The sequence below is a fragment of the Schistocerca piceifrons genome, chromosome 4 (genome assembly GCF_021461385.2).
Source record: "Schistocerca piceifrons isolate TAMUIC-IGC-003096 chromosome 4, iqSchPice1.1, whole genome shotgun sequence".
NCBI lineage: Eukaryota > Metazoa > Arthropoda > Insecta > Orthoptera > Acrididae > Schistocerca > Schistocerca piceifrons.
This window is the reverse complement of record NC_060141.1, coordinates 127,752,526-127,763,343: the sequence shown is the minus strand read 5'-3', so window position 1 is coordinate 127,763,343 and position 10,818 is coordinate 127,752,526.

Sequence of the window (10,818 nt, the reverse complement as noted above, 5' to 3'; positions counted from 1 at the left end):
AACACTTTATAGCTAAGAGAGCTCACTGCACTCGGGAAGTGGGATTAATTCGTAAAAAGGAGTGACCGTGCCAAGATGTTTTGATTTTATTTTCTTTGACGCTGGCAGGTACGTCGAAAAGCTAGTTCCATTCTTGAATATCCCTATGTATGCACAGGACATATTTATTCTTTTTTGTGCTCCTATGTGAGCGTTTTTCTTTCTGGTTACCAACTTTCATTGTACCGTAGCGTGCCAATCTATGGAGACTTTTGTCGAGTCGGGTGACGATCGATTCGTATAGGTTTTGGATTGTCGACAATGTTGTTTGTGTCGTAGCAACGGGCAAAGCTTTCCCAAAACAACAGGACGACCTTTAATTACACCGATGTGTCTACTTTCATACAAAATTTGAACCCGTTCGCGCACGTCTGAGATACAGAAGTGACGCGAATATAAAACCTCATGAAATTGTGTTTTCTCCACGTATAAACCGAATTGTAATAGATTTTTGTGAGCAAGTTTTGCAGTTTTATATACGAGTTTTTTATTTTATTTGATTCAATTCAAACCACTTTCGTGCTTTCAGTTCAAGTAATATCGAATTTTATGTGCTACATTTAGCTCGACTAACATCGTACCTTGCCAACGGATAAAAAATTATTGTATAAAATATTTCGTTTTTACTAAGTATTCATCTGCCTTCGCGCAAAATTTTAAGCGATTCGTACCAAGTTCATACTATATAATTGACGCGCTTCATAAAATTCTCAGAAAAACGCTTTCTGCACATCTTCGCACGTAAAATCCGAATGGTGCACATCAGCCGAGCATTGATTTCAGCCCAGTTCACATCTTTAGCAAATGGAAGTAATAGATTCGCACGATTTTCCTGCTTTCCGGTTCGTCGTTCAAAGGTTGCTCAATATATTGTAACATAGGTACAGTGAGACAAATATTAGAGTGGCGCTACAAATGGCCACTGGATCGGACTAAACTTATGCGTGGCCTGTTGAGATACATTTGTGTTAGCATTTCGACGCTTCACGACACTTTACACAAATGTGTGACCAAGGTCTAATGGTTTAAAATATTTCTGATTTTTTTGGCTACTGAAAATGACAAATTAATTTGGCGAAACTGCTCAAGCGAAATAAATATACGGGTGCAATTGATCACTGAATGTTTGTGGTGTCGATAGTTACGATGCCACAAAGTAGGTGCACGCTCTCGTAAGTTGTCACTACGAGAGAAGACTACCTACGCCGACCACAGCGCCCTCTGGCCGACGCTGTGGAGCTCAGGGAGTGCCGTCTTGATTTCGGCCCATTTCATTAAGAGCAGACGGCCTGGAAATATCGCTTCTACTACCGAGTGGGCTATCATGCTGTTGGGACTTTGTATTAGTTACGTTCAGTTAAAGTATGGACAGCAACGAGTATATGTTAGTTTTGATATTATACAGAACATTCATCCTAACTTCACGGGATTACACATGGACTACGGCTTCATACCTACGTGCTCATCCTAGCCAAAGTTATGTATGCATTTAATGTTTACTTGTGTTTATGACTCTATTAAAAGTGTTAAAATTACATGCGGTACCGAAGTCCTTTATCTCTCCTGTTCCCACTCGCTTCCTCGGCCTATATTGCAGAAGCAGTTCACAGGAGCAGACCCACGCACCACCTATCCAGGCGGGATACAAAAAAGTTACTGTTATTGTGCCAACACAATGCTTATGGATCACGATTTTGTGATTGTACCGTACCTACCTACGTTCACTGGATATGGTGGAGAATGGATGGGAATCTGTTATTTACGTATAAATTATGAGTTTTGATTCCTTCCCTTTTTAATTACGATGAACTTTTGTACTTAGCCATAACAACAGCAGAATACCTTGGTCTCATTTTTCTTAGGTCTTTAAGATTGTCATCATGGACCGAAATTACACTACCTGTCGGATGTCATGGTGATCTTATACACTTACATGCCATCGGCAGATACGTAATTAATTTGCAATACACAGCTAAATGGCAACGAGAGTGCATTAGTGTTGTTTGTGTTCAGTGTTGTTCATAAGGGACGTGAACAACGCGAAACCCAGTCATCACCGTGAAGGTCGTGGACATGCGGCGCACTCGTATGAGAGAGCGTTATCAGCACCTTGTGGGTCTCCATTTGGCCAGCTGGTCGAATGGTGCAACATCAAGATTTGTGAGGCAATCGGATATGATAGTGGTTTTTATATATTTTATTTATTTATTTATTGTTCCGTGGGACCAAATTAAGGAGAAGTCTCCATGGTCACGGAACGAGTCAATACATTAAATTATAACACGATATTAGAAACAGATAAAATGAAGTATAAAAAAACATATTCAGGTGACAAGTCGTAAGTTTAAATGAAGAAAATCAACAATGTAACCCTGGAATTTGCTTAATTTTTTAGCTCTTCCAGGAGCTCCTCGACAGGATAGAAGGAGTGAGCCATGAGGAAACTCTTCAGTTTAGACTTAAAAGAGTTTGGGCTACTTTTGAGTTCTTGTGGTAGCTTATTGAAAATGGATGCAGCAGAATACTGCACTCCTTTCTGCACAAGAGTCAAGGAAGTGCATTCTACACGCAGAATTGATTTCTGCCTAGTATTAACTGAGTGAAAGCTGCTAACTCTTGGGAATAGGCTAATATTGCTAACAACAAACGACATTAAAGAAAATATATACTGCGAGGGCAATGTCAGAATTCCCAGATTTTTGAATAGGGGTCGACAAGACGTTCTCGAACTTACACCACATATAGCTCGAACAGCCCGTTTTTGAGCCAAAAATACCCTTTTTGAATCAGAAGAATTACCCCAAAAAATAATACCATACGACATAAGCGTATGAAAATATGCGAAGAAGACTACTTTTCGTGTTGAAATGTCACTTATTTCAGATACTGTTCTAATGGTAAATAAAGCAACATTTAGCTTCTGAACAAGATCCTGGACATGGGCATTCCACAACAGCTTACTATCTATCCGAACGCCTAGGAACTTAAACTGTTCCGTCTCGCTTATAATATGCCTATTCTGTCTGATCAAAATATCGGTTCTTGTTGAATTGTGAGTTAGAAACTGTAAAAACTGAGTCTTACTGTGATTTAGCATCAAATTCTTTTCCACAAGCCACGAACTTATTTCATGAACTACATTATTTGTTACTGTTTCAATATTACACACAAGATCCTTCACTATCAAGCTGGTGTCATCAGCAAACAGAAATATTTTTGAATCACCTGTAATACTAGAAGGCATATCATTTATATAAATAAGAAACAGCAGTGGCCCCAGCACTGACCCTTGGGGAATGCCCCACTTAACAGTGCCCCATTGGGACTGAACGTCACTACCACTCTCAATATTGCGGAGAATTACCCTCTGCTTTCTGTTCTTAAAGTAAGAGGCGTACCAATTGTAAGCTACTCCCCTTACTCCATAATGGTCCAACTTCTGCAGAAATATTTTGTGGTCAATACAGTCAAAAGCCTTCGTTAAATCAAAGAAAACACCAAGCGTTCGCAACCTTTTATTTAATACGTCCAAAACCTCACAGAGAAAAGAGAATATAGCATTTTCAGTTGCTAAACCATTTCTAAAACCAAACTGAACATCTGACAGCAAATTATGTGAATTTAAATGCTCCAGTAACCTTGTATATACAACCTTCTCGATAACTTTAGCAGACACCGATGGCATAGAAATAGGTCTAAAATTCTCAACATTATCAATGTCTCCCTTTTTATAAAGTGGCTTCACTACCGAGTACTTTAATCGGTCAGGAAACCGACCACTCCTGAAGGAAAAGTTACAGATATGGCTGAGAACTGGGCTAACATACATAGAACAATACTTCAGTATTCTGCTAGATACCCCGTCATATCCATGAGAGTTCTTGGTCTTTAGTGATTTAATTATTAACTCAATCTCCCTCTTGTCAGTATCATGGAGGAACATTTCAGGTAACAGTCTCGGAACACTTTTCTCTAAGAGCGCTATATGATTCCCTGTTGGGACTAGGTTTCTATTTAGTTCACCTGCTATATTCAGAAAGTGATTATTAAATACTGTACAAATATGCGACTTATCAGTAACACGGATATTCCCACTACGCACTGATTCTATATCCTCGACCTGTCTCTGCAGACCAGCAACTTCCTTTACGACTGACCATATGGTTTTAATTTTATCCTGAGACTTAGCTATTCTATCTGCATACAACATACTTTTTGCCTTCCTAATAACATGGTTCGATGTTGGACTGAATTGCAGATATACCCGTCGTTAAGGTTCCAGGTGACCGCGACTAGCCAGCACAAGGAACGACCGCCGTATTGTGCACCAAACACGCAATAACTATTTCACATCGGTGCCTGCCATCCCACCCACTGCTACATTGTGTGTCATTCCCCACCATTGGTCGGAGGCTGGACTAAGGAATTACCGCCCCATGAGTTGTCTGCCTTTAACACCACAACACAAACAATCGGTTTGCTGTGCTGCCGTGACTCGGAAGCATTGATTGCTGGTGTGTGGTGTCGTACAGCGTTCAGCAATAAATCACGGTTCTTCACTACCATGGTTGGCGCGTATGGCGGGGACGTGGGGAGAGGTCTCATTCCTCCAATAAACATTGGAGGGATGAGACCTATCCCCACAGCGGTGTTACTAGGACGTGACTTCTGGTCAAGGCTGGGGTAGTACTCAAGGGAACTCTGAGGGCTCAATGGAACGTCGTGGATATCCCGCGTCCTCATGCTTTAACTCTCATACAGCAACATCGTGGTGCCAGTTTCCAACGGGACAATGCTCATCCATACTCGGTACGTGACTCTATGAACTGAGTGCGTGATGTTGTACTATTCTTGTACTCTTGTGGCCATCAAGAATCCCAAATCTCACTCCAATAGAACATTTGTGGGACTGGCTTGGACACCAACTCCGTTCCAGTGCAATTATCCAGGATATTATTGACCAAATACAAAAGTAGTCAGCTAGTCTGCACCATTAAGGAATAGGAAGGCTTCATAACAGCAGTCGCAACCGAATCACTGCAAGCATCCGGAACAGACTGCAATGTCTTACTGCAAAATTCTTTGTAAATTGGGCTCGATTTTGTCACATTCCCTACGAACCCTTTAAGTTTCACTTCGTTTCCTCGTCCCATTCTGAGTGTTTGACTTTTTTTTTTCAGGCTGTGTAATTATCTGTTGTATAGGATTGTGGCCTATAACTGGAATAAAGACATACAGGGAAACGCTTTGCTGGATCGCAGTAAATTTTACAATGATGATATTGCAGCTGCCGCGCGGAGTGGTCGCACGGTTTGAAGCGCCATGTTACGGATTGCGCGGGCCCTCCCGCCGGAGGTTCGAGTCCTCCCTCGGGCATGGGTGTATGTGCTGTTCTTAGCATAAGTTTGTTTAAGTAGTGTGTAAGTCTCGGGACCGATGACCTCAGCAGCTTGGTCCTTTAGGAATTCACACACATTGGAACATTTGATATCGCAACTGGTGACGATTTGTTAGCTGTCAGATATAAGGACTCGATTACAGAGTCTCTGGTCCGGTTCTACAAAGCATGTTGTGTTACAAACCTCTATGCGGAACACTGTCAAGGCTGGGTTGGTTTAAATCTGAGTTCATCAGACCCCTAGAACTTAGAACTACTTAAACCAAACTAACATAAGGACATCACATACATCGATACGCGAGGCAGGATTGGAACCTGCGACCGTAGCGGTCGTGCGGTTCCAGACTGAAGCGCCTAGAACCGCTCGGCCACAGTGGCCGGCTGGGTCTGGGATGTGTTTGGCGACTGACTACGAGGTCCGCCCCCGGAACAGCCGCCGCCCCCGCGCTCGCGGCAGACGGTGGTGGCCCCGTTCTCTCGGCCGCTCTCACTCCATCGACCGCGCGCGGCCCTCGGTGGGTGTGGACGGAGACAAAGGGAATTCCCCTCGCCTCCTCCACGCTCGGCGAATAAGCCCGACTCATTTCTTGAAGAATGCGTTGAATAAGGCCGAACCCTGCTTTACTGCGTCTGTGGGCGAGATTGGCAGAACCGGATACCTCAATGAAAGGAGTACATAGACTTCATTTTCTCTTCGCGACATCGCGAAGACCTAATTCAATGATAGAGAAGCGAAAACAGCTGACAACCTAGCATCATGTGGGTACCCTTCTGTGTATTTAAATCAGTTACTCTGGCGTTTCGAAACAGTCATGTGGTAGCGGACCGTTGGAATGTTGTGAGACTTAGTGTCAAAGTCTGATTTTAAACTGGCTGCAAAAAGGATGTAGCATGAATGTGGGGGGTCAGGTGCTCCTCTTCCTATCACACGACCTAGTTGCCGAGTTGTGAAATTCAGAGGGATATACACTGTCGATGACCAATAAGGCCACCGATAGATTTAAACTATCGATAGCACCATCGGCTGCCCATCCCTACTTTACCCAAGACCAATTACTGCACATTGTTGGCCTTACTTGAACGCAGTTGTTGTTATGTTAATCGGTGTAGTTTTTACTTGCACTTCAGTTTAATGTAAGTGCTGCAGTTTGCTGTTTTTGTGCTGCTTGCTGTTGCGACAGTTTCTAATAATTATGCATACGTCTGTAGCAAGAAAGAGAAGGAAAACCGATTTTGATTCGTTCACTAGCGTTATCGTAGCTTAAAAGTATGTGCGCACTACAACAATAGCCTAATTACCTACCTATCGCAGTTTAATGTTGACAATGGAATCTTTGTCTTTGGACCGGTAGAACACTGGGTTAGCAATATCGCCCTAACGGTGATGGTTGCATTTCTTTAGAGAACTTCCTCAGATTGAATTGAGGAACTTGAGATGCCTCGAGATCTGAAAAAATTCTGATCTGGTTTCAGACAAGCCGTAAATTTAAATACAAGAGTGTAGCAGGAGAAAGATAGTTGATGTCAAAAGAGGTTAGAACCGGTTTAGCTTTATAATTAATCCAGCACAACTTCAAGGTTTCTCTGCTCTACGATAATGAACATTATCTTAGGAGACAGAGTTACTTTTTCTTATAAAACAGGTAATACATTATATTAGGATTTTAATTCATTTGGCAATAGACTGCAGTTATTATATTGTCAAAAAAAGGAAATATTTAATTTGCAGTTGGGTTTTCTCATATATATGTAAACTATAGAGAACATATGTGATACTTTTTAAGAGAAGTTTTCCTTGCTTAACTTTGTAGATTACAAACAGCATTTGTATAAGGGCTCCAAACAGCAAATTATATGCTCAAAATTTAGAAATAAATAAATATGTTTTTAGAATAAATGAAGAACATGGGTCATTTTAAAGTTCTCTTAAACAGACTGGACCTAACCCCCCTCCAACCCTCCTTGCGCAAAACACTGGCTACGTTCTTGGCTTGAAGAGTCTGTCTCAGGAGCTACTTACAAACTTTTCCCAGGCTAGGATGCGAACACAGTTGCTTTTTTTAATCTATGATTCACCAGCCTTTATTACAACAAAAGGAAATTTACAGAATCATGTACAAAATAACTGCAGGAGAAGATCATTCTTTAAAACAGAAACATGGCTATAATTACTCTGCTTCGCAAGGAAGGAGACAAAGAGGACACAAGAACTATACATACAACGGCATCGGTAAGCGAAATGCACTAGATATTATTTTATGTTAAACCGCACAGATTCTGTTCAATACAAGAAACACATTAGATTTGGAAGTGGAGATTGTTCCATTGACTCTTGCAAAGTATGAACGAACCTACAGAATGGAGCAATAAGGGTAACAATTAGGAATTACGTTTCAAATTCACAGGGTTTAGAAAACTGTCGACTTGATTCAATGGAATAGGAACGAAAAGCCCTTTGGAACAAAAATTTCATTCAGCCCATGTCAGTACGCTGAAATTTGTATATGGATAAGTTCTATATCATACATCAAATTTCATAAAAATATTGCGATATTAAAAATTGAAAGAGGAGTCAGGCAACGACGCCCCTTGACTCAGGGCTCCTGCTTACACTGTTTTCTACCGCGCTTCCCCGAAGGGAATTTCAAAATTTGGAAAATTCAGGTCAACAGCTGATTACTATCTCGAATTTCTCCTGACATTCCTGCAGGTAGGAACTGGCTCACGATTTACAAATGTCATGGAATAATACAACCTGCTGTGTTTTCCCTCACAGTGTGAAGCTCAGGTACTGGGCCCTAGAACAAATTCCAGGCCATCACCTCTAGCCTTGCCCTTGCTCGATGGGCGAACTGGTCTGCAGACTCTGTGAGGCCACTGGCGACCATCTAGCGGACGCTACCTGTCGCCCACACAGTCGCGGGGTAGCCTGGTGAAGGAGTGCAGGTTTGTAGGGAGAGATCTTGGTATGCAGGTAACAGTATACCAGTAGCACATACAGCCTCACACAGTAGACCGATACAAGAACAGCGTAGTGATAACCAGAAGCACCGTAGCAGCAGTACACTGATCTCATCTACCGACTGTTTTGGATAGTAATAAGTTTCTTGCCGAATGGACAAACACAGATTAAAATTGCGCGGCAAAGCAAAGGACATGGTCACCATTCTGAAAAAGCCGGAAGCTGTAGTTAGCCTTGGGCTACAGTGGAGATGAGGCAGCGGAGATGACTGCTTTGGCAGCTTTGGTACTGTATAGTCTCCCAGGTTTCCATCACTTTGCAGCGCCTTGCAGTATCCTCGACGTGGCCAGTCTACATTCACGTGAGTGTGAATGTCGGTAATAGTGATGTAGCTACACGGGGGAGGGGCGTGTAAAGTGAAGGTTAGCAATGGACGAACGTTTAGTGATATTTCTCACTGCTGAAAGTACACCTGAACCAGCACTGGACGCCTAGTGATTTGTGGCTGGGGCAGTGAAGAGTTCAGGACTGCTTTTCATTGAGAGCACAATCGTCAGGGCAATAATGGACAAGTTATCAAAAAAGGTCACTATCTACTCTGTTTGCTTGCTGAGAGTGTCATATCTGCGGTGTGGAGGAGGGGCTACCGATCGCGAATAAGCATACAGGAGCAGTCTGTAGCAAATAGTGGCTCATTTCGGCTTGAATGACGTGTGCGTCTTGGATTGAGATATTTTTTTTTCCAACTGGCGACTGGCTCCTTCAGTGTCTTCACCAGACTGATGCCTGCCTAGTCCACACACTAATGAGGTAGCTTACAGAAACCTCGTTCAACTAAACCTTGAATAATTTTCGTCAGTCTTGGACATTATACAGATTTTATTGATATATTAGAGATAACCCAAAGAAGAGCAGAGCTGTTTTGTCACACGTTCGTCTAGCAAGCGCAAAAAGCTACAGAGATGCTCGGACAAATACATTAGCAGACGCTACATGGGAGCCGTTATGCATCACCGTCCTTGGAGGAGTCAGCCAGTACACTGCTTCGTCCTATGTATATCATTACAAAGATATTGAGAGATTCGAGATCACGCAGAGGCTTAGAATTATTCTTCCCACTAATTATTCACGACTAGATCAGGAAATTGGGAAATGACAATGGTACACAAGTACCCTCCACCACATGTCACACAATGACCTGAGAAGTGCAGATGTAAATGCACCCCAGTCGCCAGGTTTAACCACATTACTCTCCAGTTGACACATCAAGGAAATTGTGTATGAATAATGCGCTGCAACGATAGACGCAATTAAGATCGTGTTCTGCAAATCATCCTCTTCCCTTTCAGTTATACAGCAAGGTTTTGGGTACCAACAGCACGCGTGGGTTGGATACTACACAAAACGTCTAGAGTTATTCCATAAAGCCTCTCCATTATCCACTAAAAAAGAACAATACTTCAAGTAATAATGATATCGTGAATCTATACTGACAGAATCACGAAATGTCCCATTATTTAGTGTTGTATTAGTGATAAAAAATTTTCTCCTTATTAAAACATAAAGAAAGACATTAGCCCTCAAAATCCTTTTCTTTAATTCTTCAACTGTACAGCGCAACACAATTAAAAGGTCACTTTTTCGAAATCCCGTAAGCGTCTCTTTCATGCGCTCAAGTCTGCAGTTTGGCTCAAAAGTGACTACACCCCTCCACTCTGACGGTGCGAAAGCGTGGAGTCCTGCGACGTCTCCGTCAACCTCGTAACTTATCCTCATTATGACGCAGAAGTGTGAAATTTTGCTCAAAGCTGCCTACAATCCCCATTTGTTATGGGGCAACAACGTGATCTCCTGTGATCTCCAAGACGCTTCGAACAGCAAGGTGTCGTCACATGCGAAAGAAACTTCAGAGCTCAGAAGTTCTAGTGAGGAGGAAGGTGGGAAAATGAAATCACAATAGTACTAAATTACACAACAGTTCTGCCCAATGTATCCTTGGACATGTCAAACGATGGGAAGGTAATCATACCACCTCTGATTTTGATGCTTCTGTGAGGGAAGTCAGAATCGCTGTACCCGATGATGATATCATGGAGTTTACTTCTCTGTTGCCGAAGAAAACATTGCAGACACCGCTGGTGAGTATCGCTAAGAAGAGATCTCAGGGGATGGAATAAAGGGCATCAATAAAACCACCCCTTCACTCGGGGCGTTGATACCCATACATTTCGTGCTCGAAAACAAGAATTTACACTGTTCATAACCTTTGACACTGCCAACTTCCCTCCCCCTCAGCGCCCCCCCCCCCACCCCTCGGACAATTAAACACTTCTCTAAGGATATCGTGGACCAGCAACCACTCTGAACGTGATGGCACATCCTTCTACTACAGGGCGACCACAACTGTAGCCCTGGTATG